The 21,439-nt window shown below is 43.2% G+C and overlaps 1 long non-coding RNA gene across 2 annotated transcripts in view; it reads left to right on the plus strand.

Moving 5' to 3' along the window:
* Positions 1–19,507, plus strand: part of LOC147701967 (uncharacterized) — a 440,939-nt gene extending 421,432 nt beyond the window's left edge. For both annotated transcript variants that reach the window (XR_015297489.1, XR_015297488.1), the window contains one exon: positions 16,625–19,507. This is a non-coding gene — a long non-coding RNA (uncharacterized LOC147701967). The remainder of the gene's footprint in view (positions 1–16,624) is intronic.
* The last annotated feature ends 1,932 nt before the right edge of the window (positions 19,508–21,439 follow it).

The following is a 21,439-nucleotide window of genomic DNA, read 5'->3' on the forward strand; positions in this document are numbered from 1 at the left end:
TAGCGCACCCGGAAGTGATCCGAGGCGCGGCGCGCAGCGCGTAACGTAAGCATAACAGGTCATGTGACTTGTTAATAAAACTTTTCATTGGTTCATTTTACTTTTGTTAATTTAATGATGAAAAGCTTGGTCATATGACCTAAAAATTACGCTTTTTATTATTTTCGAACAATATTTTTTTTTCAAACATATGTTATAATATTCCAGGCTAATGTACTTTCCCGGAAAATTTACAACTGTCTGGCAAGTAAAATATATTCCTTTTTCGAGAAAAAGGGCGTTTCTTCCTTCCATGACGGAGCCGTTGAGTAAAAGAGATTCGACCTGCTGTCTTAGTCGCCGATGCGCCTGATTATCAGATTCTTATCGATCACTTTATGTTGCAGACATGAAAAACACAACTGCCCTTGACCATTTATCTTTACTGCGTTCCTACATATTATACCTTTTATCCGTCATGTAATTGGACTGCTTTATTTCACTTGCCTTTTACTGATTCGAAAACAGTCACTAAAAGTAAAAACTTTACAAATGAAAATACTACTACCGTGTTTTGTTTTAAAAACCTTTATTGTGAAAATGTCAGTATACAAATACGGGCCTATAACCACGTGGGCCGGCCACGGAGCAAACTCAAATCGTATATGATGAGGAGACATTTACACTGTAGAAGAACGTAACGAGCGGGCCATTAGGTGACAAGAACAAAGGTGTCTAACAGTTGCGGTATCGGTGGACGTACATTTTGTAATTAAAATACGACAGGGCCACTTACAATAACATTTTCTAGATATACATTTGCGGGCAAAGAGTTACGAGTCCCATTTATACCGGCGCCATTTTGGGCGAGGCCGGGCAGGTCCAAGATATAGTCAAAATGTCTCCACCAACCATCGGCCAGACCAGAACCCCTTTCGGCCCTTTATGTTACAAGATGATGTCTTCCATTCAGAAAATATTGGTGGCAGCATTTTGAAAGGAAACAGAAACAGCCGTTCTCCTAGTGAGTTTCACATTGTTACATTTAGGAAGAATGTTGAAGAGTAGTATGTGGAAAATCTGAAGCCATTTTTCTACAAACTCTCAATCAGACTTGGATGGAAAAAAAAACCTGAAGAATGTACAAACTGAAAACCAATTTTTGTCTGTATAGCACCAACAGTAACGCTTGAGTCAGCTTTGTGTCAAGCCGCCATTTTCATTCAATCAATAGCGTCCCCCTGCACACATTCAGGGACCTGGTCGTGTCTTCAGATGAAACGCATTGTAGGAAAAGAAGCAGAAAGGAAAAGGAAAAAAGTTCCGCCGGACCTAGTGAAGCTGCAGCAGGTGCAAATAAGCTTCAGACAGTCTTACAAGCACTGCTCAGAACTCTCAACTGAGGCACTCAACATCCAGGACTTGCCATTCGGATCTTGGCGCCTTGTATTTTTGTTTTGTTTTTGATGGAAGGGAAAGAACAAAAAACAGACATTGAAAAAGGCTCAACAGTGCAGGGCGCCTTGTGCTGGTTCCGACCTATTCACACATCGGTCCGCTACTGACATCACCTCATAAACCAACGGGGCACCCCACGCCGACTTTCGGCGCAGCATTGTAGGATGGACACACCAGTGCGGCAATTTGATGGACACCACCTCGGTGCCATCCAGATCTCGGCGCGTTCATTCATTCAATAGCGTCCCCCTGCACACATTCAGGGACCTGGTCGTGTCTTCAGAAGAAACGCATTGTAGGAAAAGAAGCAGAAAGGAAAAGGCAACAAGTTCCGCCGGACCTAGTGAAGCTGCAGCAGGTGCAAATAAGCTTCAGACAGTTCTACAAGCACTGCTCAGAAATCTCAACTGAGGCACTCAACATCCAGGACTTGCCATTCGGATCTTGGCGCCTTGTGCTGGTTCCGACCTATTCACACATCAGTCCACTACTGACATCACCTCATAAGCCAACGGGGCACCCCACGCCGACTTCCGGCGCAGCATTGTAGGATGGCCACACCAGTGCAGCCACTTGCTGGACACCACCTCGGTGCCATCCGGATCTCAGCGCGTTCGAGTCACTGTGCCGGGAGAGTGACCGGAACTCAGCTGAACACGCCGTCTTTCGGCGCAGCATTGTAGGATGGCCACACCAGTACGGCAATTTGCTGGACACCACCTCGGCGCCATCCGGATCTCGGCGCGTTCGAGTCACTGTACCGCAACAGTGACCGCAATTCAGCTGGACACGCCGTCTTTCGGCGCAGCATTGTAGGATGGCCACACCAGTGCGGCAATTTGCTGGACACCACCTCGGTGCCATCCGGATCTCGGCGCGTTGTGCTGCCTTCGGCCTATTCGCACATCGGTCCGCTACTGACGCCGCCTCACGTGCCAACGGATTTTCTACGCTTTTTGTAGCCCTATGTCGCATAACAGGTCATGTGACTTGTTTATAAAACTTTTCATTGGTTCATTTTACTTTTGGTTTCCTAAAGATGGAAGGCTTGGTCATATGACCTAAAAATAACACTTTTCATTGGTTTAGAACATTTTTTTTTCCCAAACGATGAAAGCCCCACCTTGTTTCTGGATCATTCAGACTGAAGCTGCCGTCAGCATGAGAGCACCACCATCTCGTGGCTCCGTCGTGGTCATTCCGCGAGCAATCATGGCAGCCGCTCCCCACCGAAAGCCTGCGGGAGTTGGGAGCCCCCAAGACTTTTATACAATCTTCACGGCTGAGGGGACGCTTTTCGAGAATGGAGCCCAAGCCCTAGCAGGCAAGCATCCGACTTCCAAGGTGTCCCAGGGCCATTTCAGTGGACCAGGCCCAAAACCGAAGAGCCGTCCGCCATTTTAAGAGTCATGTGGCAGCCGCCTATCGCTGCACCGCAAGAGTGGGAACAACTCAACTACATGGTGAGCGAGACGCTGTAGTCGCAAGAGCGGGCGGTAAACAGCTGAATGGCCGCCACCTGGGGAGGCCCGTTCACGCCGCCTCCCCCCCCCCCCCGGGCCGCCGCACGCCAATTTTTGGAGCAGCATTGTAGGATACCAAAACCAGTGCGGCAGTTTACTGGACATCACCTGGGTGCCTGTCGTACATGTTGTGTCAGCCATGTGACACTGGACACAGACCGCTACTGACGAGGCCTCCCCCCGCACCACCCGGGACGCCCCACGCTGTTTTTCTGTGCTGCATTGTAGGATCCCTAAACCAGTGCGGCACCCAGGCGACATCACCTGGGTGCCGTCCAGAACTCTGCACGTTGTGCTGCCTTGGGACTATTCGCACAACAGACCGCTACTGACGAGGCCTCCCCCCGCCCCACCCGGGACGCCCCACGCCAATTTTCGGAGCAGCATTGTAGGATCCCTAAACCAGTGCGGCACCCAGGCGACATCACCTGGGTGCCGTCCAGAACTCTGCACGTTGTGCTGCCTTGGGACTATTCGCACAAAAGACAGCTTCTAACCATTGTTGCTTTTTGTGTTAATAAATGTTTAAATGTTTTTAGTTTTTGTTCTGTTCATTATCGTTAAAAGTTAATAAAGTTTTATAACCTTACTTTGTTGGAGTGTTATCTATTTTTTGAAAAACGGGTGAATGGGGCCTTGAATCGGGTTATTGTCATGTGTGGGCTTTGGAAGTGTGCTGCTGCAGGATCGGACATTTCAAACTCAAATGCACGTTCTTTTTCTTACCTTTCCGAAGCATGGAGCGCAATAGCAAGCAGAGAAAGGGTGATGCACGTGTTGAACACTACCTGACCTGGCAAGTTGCTGGCAGTGCCCCCCCGCCCGCTCCTGAAAGAGGGCACACACACACCGCCGCCCCGAGTACTTCAGAAATCTTTAAAAGACCATGCGCTTGTTCATGAGGCTTAAATGGTTTATCACCTCTTGTAGAACCCCTACATCGACCCTCTGACGTTTCATGGAAAAATTACCATGTAACACAATACCAAGCCCTATCAGCTGAAACCCCCAAGGAATCGTGGGGCATATTAGCAAGGGGGTTTATCTCCGCTTTTTTGGCTTTAAAAACCATGAAAGCGGAGATAAAATTATTTCCCTATTATCAAGCTGTCGCTAACACCAGTTAGTGACACCTAAAAGGAGATAGCGACCATCTTGGGCCCGGCTTTGCATGTCAGTGATACTTATCACTAATGACATGCAAAGTGGCGTGCCAAGATGTTAGCGACTGGAAACAGTCCCTAACATCGCTACCTTCTATTACCAACTTTTGGAGATATTCGCACTAAGCGCGAATATCTCCAAAAGCTAACACCTGCCCTGAGCAGGTTTTAGCCATGTTATCCAATGGGAGGTGGATAACATGGCTAAGAGCATTAGGTCGATAATACATGAATATCGCTGACTTTTCTGCGATAATAGCAAGGTTTATCTGCGATAAAAATCGCCGATGTGCGGCGATAATTTTTGTCTCTAAACAAGTTATGGACAAAAATTATCGCTAGTTGTTAGTAATATGCCCCCGGGTTTTTGCTTGCAGAAATCGGGAGGCGGGAGACTAGCACTGAAATCAGTACTCACACGCCTGAATCAGGAGGATTGGCATGTCTGAATTCTCTACAGCTGGGGCCATAAACTACATCCGCAGGGGTAGGTGATAGCCTGGGACCAGCCTGGCATCTAAAATGGCTGCCGTGCACGACAAAATTGTGGCATTCGAAAAAAGGCAAGATGGCGCAGCCGCTGGAAGAGATATATCAACATATATCAGCCTCCTCAGCCACCCTCAGGAAACATAGGGGATTAGGATATGTCTCCCGCACCCCCTTATACCTAGTACTTTAATTAACGAAGCACAAAATGGCGAATTCCCGTTTCGCTACCAGTTTGCGGCCCAGTTCGCGGCCCGTGAAGCGCTTCTACCGTGAAAAATCATTTTTTTTTTATTTTCCCCACGGGACCCTTTAATAACCCCAACAACATTCCTAGGGGGTCAAGAGGGGGATACCTTGCCCCCTTTCATTAAATTCCCCCTTAGTTTTTCACCTTTTCTTCTCTCTCGATCCTACCGAGAGACAAGATGGCGGCCGCTCCGGACTGTCACGCAGCAAAAAAAAAAAAAAAGCTCACGCACAGCCGCTGGAAGAGATGTATCAACATATATCAGCCTCCTCACCCACCCTCAGGAAACATAGGGGATTAGGATACGTCTCCCGTACCCACTTATAACTAGTAATTTAATTTACGAAGCACAAAATGGCGAATTCCCGTTTCGCTACCAGTTTGCGGCCCAGTTCGCGGCCCGTGAAGCGCTTCTACCGTGAAAAATCATTTTTTTTTTCTTTTCCCCACGGGTCCCTTTAATAACCCCAACAACATTCCTAGGGGGTCAAGAGGGGGATACCTTGCCCCCTTTCATTAAATTCACCCTTCGTTTTTCACCTCTTCTTCTCTCTCGATCCTACCGAGAGACAAGATGGCGGCCGCTCCGGACTGTTTAGAATGTTGACAGACACCGGAGAGCCAATCAGCTTTCTGCGCGCAAAGTTCCGATAAGCGAAAAGTAAGCGGACCGGATCGCTGCCCGGAGCGCTGTTACAGATATATATCTTGATTTAAACGTTAATTTCTCAAAAACTACTGGAGCACATATATTGAGACCTAGCAAAGGCACATCGGGCTAACAGTCCCTACAATTTTGCCAAGTTTCGTGCAAATCCATTCAGCCGTTCGAGCTAAAAGTGAGTCCAACCGCCCTATGGAAAACTCAATGCAAAAAACGCGTTTTGGGACCCCCCTTTTTTCTCAGCCCCCCCTTGACGAAACCCCACCAAATTTTCAGGAGCTGCTCAGAAACAAAATGTGCCATTTTCCTGAAAATTTCAGCCGATTCCATCCACAAACGCCAAAGTTATTAGACATAGAATTTTCATAAGTTCCATAGACAAATAATCCTAACTATATATACCTACTGGCGACAGCCAGTAGGTAATATATATATATATATATATATATATATATATATATATATATATATATATATATATATATAGTTGAAGTTGAAAGAGTTTTGTATAGCGCTCTACTACCAAGCGGTTTCTTGGCGCTGCAGAAAGGAACTGAAACTGAGGAAGGAATGGGGAGAAAATTAAGAAGTATAAGCAGAAGAAAAAAGATGGGTTTTCAGAGCAGCCCGAAAGTCCAGGTAAGTGGTCAGAGGAAGCGAATTCCAAAAAAGGGGGGCAAGTGTCGAGAACCTGGAGCCACCCGATTTCTTCTTGCGAAATCGGGGGACAAGAAGAAGGAACTGGGTGGAAGAGCGAAGATTTCTAGCAGGAACATATGCAAGGATCTTGGATCTAATGAATGCAGGAGCGGTGCCAGCTGGAGACATAAAGGTCAGACATCCCAGCTTGAAGAGCGAGCGCTCCTTGATGGGGAGCCAATGGAGAGTCTTGAGAAGAGGGGTGGTGTGACTAGATTTAGGGAGCCTAAAGATGAGGCGAGCCGCTTGGTTTTGGATGAGCTGCAGGCGATGGCGTTCGTAGGCTGGGACGCCCACATAAAGGGCATTGTCATAATCTAGGCGGGATAGAATCATTGCTGAGACAACTAGGTTAAGAGCTTCAACCGAAAAGTAACGTGAGACTTTACGGATGGTTCTGAGGGACAGAAAGCAAGAGGAGACTGCCAAGCTTATCTGGGGCGCAAAGATAGGTCCTGGCTGACTTTGATGCCCAGGGTTCTAGCAGAGGCAGAGGGAGATGGGGAACAAAGGATGGGGGGCCAGAAAGCAGAGGACCAGGGATTGGAGGGACCACCGATGAGAACCAACTCTGTCTTATCGGGATTCAATTTTAGTTGATTAAGGTTCATCCAGTTGTAAATAAAAGTAAGAGTGGAGTGGACCCTGGAAGCTGAATCAGGAGAGGAGGGGAGATTGAAAATGAGCTGGCGGTCATCAGCGTAATTGAACGCCGTGACCTCCATATCCTGTAAAGCAACAATAAGGGGGTGTATGTAAAGGTTAAACAGAAGGGGGGAAAGGGAGGAGCTTGATTACAGTCTTTTGAGAGCCAGTTATTGAGAGTTGCTACCTGCCTATTGGGGGGCAAATCTGTCAAGGTGGGGGTGGAGGAGGCTAGGGAATGGCCTAAAGCGGTCAGATCCACTCTATTCCAGTTACGGGCATATATATTTTTGAGGAGAGAGGGGGTGTTAATATTCCTCGGGGGAAAGGAAAAGGTAATCAGGGAGTGGTCGGACCAGGCACAGGGGGATATAGTAGGCATGGAGATTGACAGATTGGCAGACCAGACTTGATCAAGGATGTGCCCATGAGTATGGGTGGGGGAAGATATATGAGGGGTGAAGTTTAGGCAATGAAGGGTATCGGAGAAATCTTTGGACATAATGTCTTCACGTGGGTCACCTTGCCAAAAGTTAAAGTCACCCAATAGGAGGACCGCGGAGTTGTTAAACACCAGAGTGGCCAGTAGGTCCTGTATGGCTGGAATGAAGTGGGGCATGGATTGAGGGGGACGATAGAGGAGAACAATAGTGAGAGGGATCGTAAGATTCATAGAGCGTGCCACCAAAAGGTCAGTAGAAATAATTGGGTGGTAGGTAAGAGGTTGGAATTGGAGATTAGAGCATAGTATCATTGCTACTCCGCCGCCGGTCTTCCCCTCAGGGCGGTTGGCGCGGAGGATATAGTAAGGATCAGGAAGGGAAGTAAGGATATCAGGTAGGGAAGCGGCCGTGTACCAGGTTTCCGTAAGGCACAAGATCTCAGGTTTAGTAGTATCAAGGAGGTCGAAAAGCTCTAATTGGTGCTTGACCGTGGACCGGGTGTTGAGGAGAGAGACTGAAACCGTGGGGGAGACTAACGGAGCTTAGAGCGGGGATGAGGAGAGGCAGGGCGTGACATTGCGAAATTAGTACGATCAAGCCAGGCAATTTCAAGGGAGTTAATCCGGGCCAGAATGGAAGGGCTGATGGGCCAATCATTGTGGCATGCCAGGAGTTGGCTAGGTAGGTAGGTGAGGGGACAAGCAGAGTGAAGGGCCCCGGGGCCCGGCCTGGCGCGGACTGGTGCAGACGGGCTTGCCTTTGGCGCGCCGCCAGCGCGCCCGTTGCGCACGTTCGCTGCGCGGCTGGGGAAGACACATTGATTAGGAGAAGAGGGAAAGGGGCGTGGCCTAGCAGCAGTGGGCGTGGCCTGGGCTGAGGGCTTCCCCGAGAATGCGCGGCAATCCTTCTGCGACCCGCAGCAGCGCCTAGATCGGCTGCGCGGGGAGAAGTGATCAGGGGGAGAGTGTCGAAATGCAGCGAGTAAAGTTTCAGCAAGTATTAAGAATCAGCCCACAAATACAATTAAAAACAAAAGTTGCTCCCGGCTTCCGCCTCAGGAGTCAGTTTCCATCTAGGACGCGCGATGAGGGAGGCGCGATTTATGTAGTGGAAAGGGGCGTGGCCTAGCAGCAGTGGGCGTGGCCTGGGCTCAGGGCTTCCCCGAGAATGGCGGCAATCCTTCTGCGACCCGCAGCAGCGCCTAGATCGGCTGCGCGGGGAGAAGTGCTCAGGGGGAGAGTGTCGAAATGCAGCGAGTAAAGTTTCAGCAAGTATTAAGAATCAGCACACAAATACAATTAAAAACAAACGTTGCTCCCGGCTTCCGCCTCAGGAGTCAGTTTCCATCTAGGACGCGCGATGAGGGAGGCGCGATTTATGTAGTGGAAAGGGGCGTGGCCTAGCGGCAATGGGAGTGGCCTGGGCTGAGGGCTTCCCCGAGAATGGTGGCAATCCTTCTGCGACCCGCAGCTGCGCCTAGATCGGCTGCGCGGGGAGAAGTGATCAGGGGGAGAGTGTCGTAATTCAGCGAGTAAAGTTTCAGCAAGTATTAAGAATCAGCACACAAATACAATTAAAAACAAAAGTTGCTCCCGGCTTCCGCCTCAGGAGTCAGTTTCCATCTAGGAGGCGCGATAAGGGAGGCGTGATTTATGTAGTAGAAAGGGGAGTGGCCTAGCGGCAGTGGGCGTGGCCTGGGCTGAGGGCTTCCCCGAGAATGGCGGAAATCCTTCTGCGACCCGCAGCAGCGCCTAGATAGGCTGCGCGGGGAGAAGTGATCAGGGGGAGAGTGTCGAAATGCAGCGAGTAAAGTTTCAGCAAGTATTAAGAATCAGCACACAAATACAATTAAAAACAAACTTTGCTCCCGGCTTCCGCCTCAGGAGTCAGTTTCCATCTAGGACGCGCGATGAGGGAGGCGCGATTTATGTAGTGGAAAGGGGCGTGGCCTAGTGGCAGTGGGCGTGGCCTGGGCTGCGGGTTTCCCCGAGAATGGCGGTAATCCTTCTGTGACCCGCAGCAGCGCCTAGATAGGCTGCGCGGGGAGAAGTGATCAGGGGGAGAGTGTCGAAATGCAGCGAGTAAAGTTTCAGCAAGTATTAAGAATCAGCACACAAATACAATTAAAAACAAACTTTGCTCCCGACTTCCGCCTCAGGAGTCAGTTTCCATCTAGGACGCACGATGAGGGAGGCGCGATTTATGTAGTGGAAAGGGGCGTGGCCTAGTGGCAGTGGGCGTGGCCTGGGCTGAGGGTTTCCCCGAGAATGGCGGTAATCCTTCTGCGACCCGCAGCTGCGCCTAGATCGGCTACGCGGAGAGAAGTGATCAGGGGGAGAGTGTCGAAATGCAGCGAGTAAAGTTTCAGCAAGTATTAAGAATCAGCACACAAATACAATTAAAAACAAACGTTGCTCCCGGCTTCCGCTTCAGGAGTCAGTTTCCATTTAGGACGCGCGATGAGGGAGGCGCGATTTATGTAGTGGAAAGGGGCGTGGCCTAGTGGCAGTGGGCGTGGCCAGGGCTGCGGGCTTCCTCGAGAATGGCGGCACTCCTTCTATTACCTACTGGCGATAGCCAGTAGGTATATATAGTTAGGATTGTTTTCCATAGGAAATCCGCAACATTCTATTGGGAATAACGTTGGCGCCGGTTGAGGAATCTGCCTGTAATTTTCCTTAAATTTGCCTCGCTGCGCTCCGCTCCTTCCCTGAAAGTTTGGGGGGGATTCGTCAAGCGGAGGCCGAGATAAAAGGAGGGTCCCAAAACGTGTTTTCCCCATGTTAATTTCCATAGGGCGGTTGGACTCACTTTAAGCCCGAACAGTTGAACGGAATTACACCAAACTTTTCAATATTGTAGTGACTGGTACGCAGATGTGCCTTTGCTATGTTTGGTGAAAATTGCTCCAGTGGTTTTTATGAAAATCAACTTTAAAAAAACCTATATATCTGGGCGGAGCCTAACCACACATCTCATCGTGAGATCTGATTGGCTGTCAACACTTCATCTAAGAAGTGTTGGCAGCCATCTTGGGACCAATATACATGATAGCACCTCATTAAAAAGCATTGTAGTTAATAGAGGGTTTTAGGACTTTAGTTACATTATAAATCATTTGTTGATGGTACCGTACTCATTTTAGGAATTGTGGTGTGTTCTAAGGTGATTTTACCATGTGAAAAAGCCTTCAGCTGGGATATCATGAATCATGTTTGAAAGAAAACTATTATCTCATGCTTTTCCCACAGTGGTTTGGAAGGGGATCTATAAGCATAACTGAAAGCATATTTTTTGTAAATTCACATTATCTTTCTCAGTCATGTGAGAATGAAGTCTGACATTCTCAGTAAAACATGTACATCCAACAAGGACAGAGACTGTCAGTTGATTCCTTTGTGTTCTACTGCAGCCTCCTAGAGTGTTCTAAAGAACAACTAGAGCGCTAACAGTCCTACTTATTACAAAGGTATGGCACACCTGAAGCCATCTTGATTGGAATAAAGTGGTAACTCTTAAAACATTTAATTTAAAAAGGAACAAAATGAGGGGGTATATTTTGCCATATAAAGTATTATTAGTGCCGCAGAAAGAAAAATTAGGGCACATTTTGAGTGACTTCTCAAATCCTCTTCTATTTCATTAAAAAATTCTGACATGCAGGCTCCCAAGATGGCCACCAGAGACAAAAGAGCCCAAATGTAGCCCAAATATCACCCAGATGTAGCCCAAGTATAGCCCAATGACAGAATATCCCAGAGTGTTCTAAAGAACAACTAGATCGCTAACAGTCCTACTTATTACAAAGGTATGGCACACCTGAAGCCATCTTGATTGGAATAAAGTGGTAACTCCTAAAACATTTAATTTAAAAAGGAACAAAATGAGGGGGTATATTTTGCAATAGAAAGTATGATTAGTGCTGCAGAAAGAATAAATAGGGCACATTTTGAGTGACTTCTCAAATCCTCTTCAATTTCATTAAATAATTCTGACATGCAGTCTCCCAAGATGGCCACCAGAGACAAAAGAGCCCAAATGTAGCCCAAATATTACCCAGATGTAGCCCAAGTATAGCCCAATGACAGAATGTCCCAGAGTGTTCTAAAGAACAACTAGAGCGCTAACAGTCTTACGTATGACAAAAGTATGGCACACCAGAAGCCATCTTGATTGGAATGAAGTGGTAAGTCTGAAAACATTTAATTTAAAAGGGAACAAAATTAGGGTGTTCATTTTGCCATAGAAAGTATGATTAGTGCTTCAGAAAGAAAAATTAGGGCACATTTTGAGTGACTTCTCAAATTCTCTTCTATTTCATTAAAAAAATTCTGACATGCAGACTGAAACATGCACTTTGAATACCTGCAGCAGACTTCCCTGGTGAGCAGTAGCTTTACTACAGTGATCTTTTGAGCAACTAGAGTGCTAACATTCAGAATTTATGGCAAATGTGTGACACATCTGAATGCCTTCTTGATGGAACCAAAGTAAACAAGCATTGAAAATGCAATAGATCTCGCCCTCGTTTAAGTTAAAGCCATTCTGTTTGTAATGAGGTGGGTTTTTAGCTTTGCTTTTATTAGTGTTTTTAAAACATTCATGTAAATAACATGCATATGTATGCATATATGTATATGTATGCATGCATTTATATTTGTATTTATATAGATATGCAGATTATATATGTTTATATATGTATATATATATATATATATATATATATATATACACATACATATATATAAATGCATATGCATATATATGCATATATATATGTGTATATGTGTGCGTGTAGAGAGAGGTAGAGTGGTAGAGTGGTAGAGGTAGAGAGGTAGAGGTAGAGAGGTAGAGACTAGTAGAGAGAGAAGTAGAGAGAGGTAGAGAGGGAGAGAGTAGAAAGTGAGTAATAGAGAGTTGAGAGTGAGTAATAGAGAGTAGTAGAGAGCAGTAGAGAGTAGCAGAGAGTGAGTAGTAAAGAGTAGTAGAGTGAAAATCAGAGTGAGTAGTAGAGAGTGAGTAGTAGAGAGTGAGTAGTAGAGAGTGAGTAGAGAGTAAGTAATAGAGTGAGTAGTAGAGAGCAGTAGAGAGTGAGTAATAGAGAGTGAGTAGTAGAGAGTGAGTAGAGAGTAAGTAGTAGAGTGAGTAGTAGAGAGCAGTAGAGAGTGAGTAGTAGAGAGTAGTAAAGAGTGAGTAGTTGAGAGTAGTAGAGAGTGAGCAGTAGAGAGTGAGTATCAGAGAGAGAGAATAGTAGAGAGTAGTAGAGAGTGAGTAGTAGAGAGTAGTAGAGAGAGAGTAGTAGAGAGTGAGTAGTAGAGAGTAGTAGAGAGTGAGTAGTAGAGTGAGTAGTAGAGAGTGAGTAGTAGGGAGTAGTAGAGAGTGAGTAGTAGAGAGTGAGTAGAGAGTGAGAAGTAAAGAGTGAGTAGTAGAGAGTAGTAGAGAGTGAGTAGTAAAGAGTGAGTAGTAGAGAGAGAGTAGTAGAGAGTGAGTAGTAGAGAGTAGAGAGTAGTAGAGAGTGGGTAGGTGGGAGTAGTAGATAGTGAGTAGTAGGGAGTGAGTAGTAGAGAGAGAGTAGTAGAGAGTAGTAGAGAATGAGTAGTAGAGAGTGAGTATTAGAGAGTATTGGAATAGTAGAGAGTAAGTGGTAGAGAGTAGTGGAGAATATTCCAAAGTTTGGCACAGCACCACTTGCACAATAAGTCCAATCAAATCATATCACTTAGAGTCCTTATTGAAGCGCTGAATCTTGGTGTATATTCAAATGCTTTTATTTTCCTAAAAAGATATGATAAGATATGACCCAGGAACCCCCAGTATGCAAGGGGAATTAGTCCCCCCTCTGCAAACGCGCCAGTGGCCTGCGTTGCAGAGAGGTGTAAAAAGGGGCATAGCCTCATTACACCTCTGTGCAATTCAGCCCCCTGGCGCATACTGGAGGTTCCAGGTGGGCTAGTTGGCCCCCAGGGACCCCTAGTATGCAAGGAAAATTAGTTCCCCATCTTCAAACATGCATGGGGGCTGCGTTGCAGAGAGGTGTAAAAAAGGGTGTGGCCTCATTACACCTCTCTGCAATGCAGCCCCCTGGCCCATACTGGAGGCTCCTGGTGGGCTAGTTGGCCCGCAGGGACCCCTAGTATGCAAGGGGAATTAGTTCCCCCTCTGCAAACACGCCAGGGGGCTGCGTTGCGGAGAGGTGTAACAATGGGCATAGCCTCATTACACCTCTGCATTGCAGCCCCTTGGCGCATACTGGAGGTTCCAGGTGGGCTAGTTGGCCCCCAGCGCCCCCAGTATGCAAGGGGAATTAGTTCCCCCTCTTCAAACATGCACGGGGGCTGTGTTGCAGAGAGGTGTAAAAAGGGGCGTGGCTTCATTACACCTCTCTGCAATGCAGTCCCCTGTCGCATACTGGAGATTCCTGGTGGGCTTTCAGGTCTTATATAGTTAGGAATTAGCATTAAAAAAAACTTTGAAATTCACTGAAAAAAACATAGGTTTCAGGCCTTATATAGGTAGGAATTAGCATTTTTAAAACCTTGCAAATTCACTGAAAAAAACATAGGTTTCAGGCCTTATATAGTTAGGAATTAGCATTTAAAAAACCTTTGAAATTCACTGAAAAAATCATAGGTTTCAGGCCTTATATAGTTAGGAATTAGCATTTAAAAAAACCTTTAAAATACACTCAAAAAACTATACGTTTTAGGGGTGTTATAGTTAGCTGGACATTTCACTCATACAAAACCATTGAAATTGCTCCTATATAGTTAGTTGTACTAACTATATATCGTGCACCCGCAATCCACTGCTGATGATGTCACATATTACATCATTCATGACAAGGTCAGTGACATCACTGATGACATCTCAAATGACATCACTGATGACATCACTGATGACATCATCCACGTGACAATCACATACACCTTTTCATACACTAGTAAAATCTTTCATCACTCTTTGTAAAATACAGAGTATGATATTTGAATCCATTGTTACAGCAATACAAGTATCTAAAAACCCACTCAGTGATTCATAGATGTATACACACATCTAATCACTTACCTGTAGATTCACTCATACATGCTGTCAATGAACAATAGAACACTATCAAAAATACTTATACACCTAAATCGACATTACACACCAGCACACATCCTATTCACATATGTAGTCATCCTACTCACTTATGCAAACAATGGATCATACTTACATATTTACTTAGCTACACACTTATACAAACACAACTTCATCTATTCATTTAGATAGTAAGTCATACTTAGTGAATTATAAAATCATTATTACAAGTATAAAGTTATCCATACAGTCACTCACACAATCATTGAGTCTTATGTATACTTATTTCTATACAACAACTGACACATACACTGCCTTTTATTTTTCTAGTTTGTTGGACATGTACCATTGAGAAATATATTTGCTCATCACCACACCCATAAAGATATTCACTCACCCAAACAACTATTAGAACATGTAGTTTTAACTTCATATGTCTATTGAATCAACTATTCACACATCTTTGGGCAGTCACACACCCCCCACCGAACCACACACACATATACTCTCCCATACAAATACTCAGTTAACTAATCAATAACTAATACAGACTTTCACATAACTAGTAACCAACTGGGGTGCCTGTTTACACAACAACTGACAAAGAGATACAGATATTCAAACAGTTTAGTCACTATCCACTATATTTAGTGAGACACTATAAATTGGTCAAGTAAACAGTCAATTACACTGCTACTAAATCCTCCATCCAAATATTTATTTTAATATATCCACTCATTCTTCAATGCAAATTGCTATATATAATTAATATTTAAATAACGAAGCAAACCACATTCACTGGATGATGTCATCAGTGATGAAATCAGTGATGTCATTTGAGATGTCATCAGTGATGTCACTGGCCTTGTCATGAATGATGTAATATGTGACATCATCAGCAGTGGATTGCGGGTGCGCGATATATAGTTAGTACAACTAACTATATAGGAGCAATTTCAATGGTTTTGTATGAGTGAAATGTCCAGCTAACTATAACACCCCTAAAACGTATAGTTTTTTGAGTGAATTTTAAAGGTTTTTTTAATGCTAATTCCTAAATATATGGCCTGAAACCTATGGTTTTTTCAGTGAATTTCAAAGGTTTTTTAAATGCTAATTCCTAGCTATATAAGGCCTGAAACCTTTGGTTTTTTCAGTGAATATATATATGAATAAACAATTTCATATATCAATTCATTGTATGAAACCTTCTTTATAAAACATCCATCAAGTAAAACAGCCCCACTGAAACTTAACACACACAAAGAAATGACAATGAGACACCACAAATCACTTACATACCAACCATGACATACCTCGACTGTTAGACAAAGACACAACCAACACAACAGCTTCTATACAAATAGATACCAAAATGTACAATTCATAAATTCTATCAAAAGAACAAGCGCCTAGATGCTCGTTTCGGAGTGGAACCATATCCCAGCAGTTCCTTCGTCAGGGCGCAGAAAGTACAGTACCTGTGGTGGCCAGATATGGTCAAAGAGTAAAAGCCGTGTATTTTAATGTGGTGTGGGGGGCTTCTTATCACAGTTTATGCAGTTTGTTAATACATAGGTAGGTAGCTGAGGACTCGTGAATGCCAGACCTTGAGCAGAATTATCAAGAAAGCAAGATACTGTCCAATATAATAATAATGAAAAGCAGGACTGAGAATCACCGTGGGACAACTGACTCCAGACGCCCTATGATATAATGGCTTGCACGTGGGCTGGAAACAGTAGGAGATCAGTCTTGGGTCATGTAAAAAGAGAATAAATTTAGTTGAGCATTTACGAGCGCCCCAGGTGAGATATGGCCATAGCTCAAAGGTTTTAAAGATCGAATGAGGCGAGGAAATAGTTGCTTACTGTTTATGGGCATCCCAGGTGAAAATTGATCAAGGTTTGAGTGTTCTAGATGGCAGCAATAACGAATGGAGTCACATCTTCCGGAGGAAATGAGAGAACCATCATGTTATGAGCTATGACTTTGGATAATACGTTCTGGAAATAAGGTTGTGTTCATATGAAGTATCATATCAGACAGAGCTTGTCCTATCATTCAAAGTTGTCCCATTGATAGAAATTCTAGTATTAGAGTCTGACTCATGATCTTCTTATGTGTAGGTAATAGTCTACAGAACAATGTTGTATAGATAACAATGAAATACACATTACACCCTTTTCCGATTGGCTTAGCCCTAATCCCTTCTTTGCCTTCTTTTGCCTCAGTGAATACTCCACCGGCCTTCAAGAGGAGAGCATGTAAAAATGAAAGCCGTCCCGGAAAGCACTGTTACGAGTGAAGATGGGAGTGCAGAGCAATCTTCCTCAGAATCCAAAGACTTCATCACCAGTCGGACTGAAAGCACGCTGTTCAGTTACTCGAGGAGTGAATCTCTTTGGACCAATACTCCCAGAAGTGCTTGGGACACTTACCAGAAGCCCATCATTATTATGTCAATTGGAGGAGCCTTCTTTCTCTTGGGAGTGATCCTTACAACTATGTACTTTGTATGGAAAAAAGATGCAAAAATCTCGAAGCAAATTGGACCAGCAGCTCTGTCTATAGGTCTTATGATTCTGGTAATTGGCTTGGTTTGGGTACCCATCATTAGGAAGAAGAGAAAACGCAGGTCAGCTTCTAGGCTATTTAACCATCACAGATCCTTCTTTAATTTCTGAACGTGGAGAGTACTGTATAAATGCATACCTGTACACAGGTAATAAAAAACAACAACCCCCCCTGCGGAAAAGGCAACATTTAATTGAATTGCATTGGCACCAAATAATCTATACCATCATGAGATCTCATGAACGTTTGTGATCTCTTTCGAATAATACCCTTTTTTCACATTAACCTCTTCAGATAAAGGAAGTTGTTCCCAATAAATCGATTAAAAGTGCCTAGTACTCTGAATGTGAAGAGGACTCAGCGTGCTGAGCTTGGCTGTCAACTGCTTCTACTTTCTTTCCACGTATTGAGCATCGCCTACAGTAGAAACCGAGAAGCAACTTATTATGGACACAATAGGATACTGTTGGACATCATAAAGGTATCTATTGTATTGACATTGGTATGTGATATATGAATAAACAAATGTTATTCCGCTGCAACAAAAAAAACTATGGAAAAGAATTGTGCTGCATAAATCCATATATCACATTACTCATTGGAATGGCTGTGTACGACAAGAGGCAGATTCATTAATATCTTTGTACACATATTTTGTGCTGAAATGTAGACTTTGTTATCAAATCACTGAAAAGAGAGCTTGAGAATTATTTTTCACAAGCAGAGAAAACTGAGCTGAGGACCAATAATGATCTATCTTATAGAACTTATTTTGTCAATACCTAGGTAAATATTCGCAAGGTCTCTTTGTTGGAGGACATGTGGTGGTTGAAAAGTCACAAGCTGTGACTGATAAGCCATTTGAAAAGAGCAGGGTAAACCAATATTCTTACACGAGGACTAATTCACATTGATTGTCTCCAAAAGAAACTTGCAAATCACATATTTTAAAAGGAAACGTAGAATACAGGAATAATTGTGTTTATTTATACTTCGAGTATAAATATGGTCCTTGATTAAATGAGCAAAACGTCACTGACCTTTACAATGGTTATTCAATTCATTCTGGGATAATCAATGTAAATTAATTTCTTACATTATAGAAACCTTTCTTATATCTGTTATACGATATTTTGATGACATTTTGATGAGGCTGTGTAATTTATTTTCTCACAAAGAATTGATTACCTACGGAGAAAGGTAACATTGGTCCACAAATATGCATTAAAATGATTTAATATTTAATATGCTTGGAGCCAACGTTGGTAATTACAATAAAAATACATGTAGTGAAATGTTTTATTAAATGTAAGCAACATTGTCAAAGCAAGTTTTCATAAATATATATATAGTAAAGTATCAGCATTTACTGTTTAATCACTCTTGGCTTTAGTGTGAAACTTTCTGTAAAGTGTTATATTTAAAGTATCGTTGTCTTGGGTACCAAAGTGAGTTTGAATCAGAAAAATATAATATATAATTGAATTATATGTTACATTTGACTTCAGTTATTGCTTATTCATATGTTTTAATCTACATTCATGTAGCTTGCACTTTGCAAAAGCTGCCAAAATATCCAGAGCTAAACCATTAGCCGAGCATGCCGCACTTTTTTCTATAGAAAGACTGCAACAGGTAAACAGGTGCATTTAGCGTTTCCGTCAGAAATAGGAGGAATTTCCATTTTCACCCATATAAAAAATATTTAATTTTATCAATTCTCACCAATCTACTTTTACTACTGACAAAACCCAAAAAGTATCAGGTGTAGTGTCTGTGTGTGCATATGTTTGGACTGTACCTCACTTTGTCAAAATTTCTATATAATGCTGGATTTGCAAGAATTAGCAGACAATAATTACTGAGGTATCTGTGAGGATCTGTAACCATTAACAATAAATATTATTTCACAGTTTTTGTTGACCGATTTCATACAAATTTAAACAGCTTATACCACATCCAAATAGTTACAAAAAACATAATTGGATTGGATAAATATTGCTCATGTCTAAAATCCAATTTCTATTGAACAATATAAACACATATTTTAAATTACATCAACCAATAGAAAGGCTTTGGTTTGGGTACCTCGGGTCATAAGTATCTAATCTTCACTTCAGAAACCCATTTCTTTACCGATTGCCCAGATATTATCCAGGTTTCCTATTGAACAATGAGCAGTACAATAAGAATGTCTTAATAAACTACACGGACGTACAAATACAGGTACAAATACTTACATCCTTAGTCATGTATGTGCTGATAACTTCCTGAGCAAGCATAAGGGTCTGGGATTTTGCAAACATATTTGCACAGTGTCAGTGGTGATAACTCAAATATAACGAGGGCTTCCCATGTTATAAAGTACCACATTGAGTTCAACCTGTCACAGGGCACAGTATGGCATACTACAGTGAGCATGGCTAAAATTGGTTCTGTTACGCTAGATTTGTATGCATCATAATGTCATATTTCAGCTATATATTTCATAATAAATAATTGTTCATACTTTCTCTTCGAAGAATAAAGCCATTTCCTTAAAATCTAGTTTCACTTTAGAGTTTATTTGTTTACAATATGAGTCACATGTACATTGACTAGTAAAAACGCTGCTATGCTGCAACGCTAGGCCTGGGTCACAAGGAAAAGTCATGCAGGTACATCCATAGATGTAATCCTAAACACAGATGGAAATGTACACCTGAAAAGTTGCACCATTTGCAGGTTGTTAGGCATACTGCTGGGAACACCTTGAGTCATATTGCCAGTGCTCCCTTGTCACAAATACTGAACTGAACGTAGTGCACACTGGGGAAATTCAGCCTGAAGCGTGAATTCACATTGTTTTCTTTTGGTTTTTTTTGACCAATGAATACGCCCTTTGCCCTGCAGCACCACAAATCTGGAAGCTCACTGTTTTCTTTCACACCCTAGAAAAGGGTTCCTCCTGCCCTTTTTTCTGCAGTAAAACCACTGACCATTACTGGGTAGAAAAGGGCATCGGAATTTATGAATGGCAACAAACTCACAAATGTGTGGACGGTCAAAAATTGCATAGCAAACCACTCTTTGTGCCATGCCTCTCCCCTTGCCTCTAGGTTATACCTGCATATGGCTATGCTCTCCTGGCATCGAATTACATAGTAGTAAAACCATTTAGCCTGTCAGGAAACTTTCTATGAATACCTGACAGATGTAAATGGAATTCATTTGGGCCATTAACAAGTCTTATGGCCAGAAAGGCTTGGTGAATCAACCCCACTGTCATTACATTTACTTAGTTAACTATGTGTATTCTATTTGTCATGAAAATGCACAGCTTTTATAATGTACTAGCTTACGCGTTGCTGCGATCTCAGAAGAAAGGAAATTTAAGGAAACTTGTTATGATAACATTCAATTTACATTGTGTCATTTTTATTGAAACTTATTCATTTTAAAATGGAAAACATTTTAAAGTGTTTTAATTCTGTTTATTTATTCGAGTGCTTGTGGATACACGTTATTTTTTGTTTTTCCGTCTGGTGCGTACACGAATAAATCAGAAGGTTTTCCGACGCGTGAGCTGGCCACATACATTTGTCTATGTGAGAAGCACGGATTCTCCAAATCTAGTCCACACACTTGCAGCGATTGTCCTTGTGCTTTATTGATGGTCATTGCAAAAGCGAGTCAAACCGGAAACTGTAAAAGTTCAGTATTGTAAAGATTATGAGGGCCCTGGGGGGTTGGGGGGGCGATATTTAATAATATTTTTTTTTTTTGCCAGAATCCTTCGTTGGAGTGTACTCAACAACTTTTAACAAAATTTCTTTTTTTATTTTTGCCAGAAACCTTCGCGGCAGTGTACTCAACAACTTCCCAAAGTTTCATGTGGATCGGATGAATGGTGTAGTAATGCATAAAGGACAAACGGACATACTTTTGTTTTTATATATATAGACTAGGTACTCAGCGTGTTTCTAAGCATTTGTCATTTGTGCAGGCAAAGTCAATGACCTACCCTAGGGATGCTTTATAAGTATTAAGAAGTGAGGTTTGGGCACACACAGGCTGAAATGGCGTGCCTGGGACAAGTTAGTTAAAAGTGCTACTTAAGTGGATGGCACAATAAGTGCTGCAGACCGACTTGTAGCCTTTATTTACAGGCCCGGGTACCTCTAGTATCACTTTACAAGGAACTTACATGTAAATTAAATATGCCAATTGGTTGTAAGCTAATGTTACCATGTTACAAAAGAAATCACACGCACTTTAGCACTGGATAGCAGTGGTAAAGTGAAGAGACCTAAAGCCATCAAAAATGAAGTCAGCAAAAACAGGAGAGTGGAAGCGCGAAAAGTTAGAGGAACACCTCACCAAGGATGTCAGGTCCATTAGGACGCAAGTGAGATATCTGTCTCTATGAGTAAGGCCTCACTTCAAAAGAATAAGGATAAGATGGTGAAGGGAATGTTTACTTCTTACATATT

Source organism: Lissotriton vulgaris, chromosome 7, assembly GCF_964263255.1.
Source record: "Lissotriton vulgaris chromosome 7, aLisVul1.2, whole genome shotgun sequence".
NCBI classification, from domain to species: domain Eukaryota; kingdom Metazoa; phylum Chordata; class Amphibia; order Caudata; family Salamandridae; genus Lissotriton; species Lissotriton vulgaris.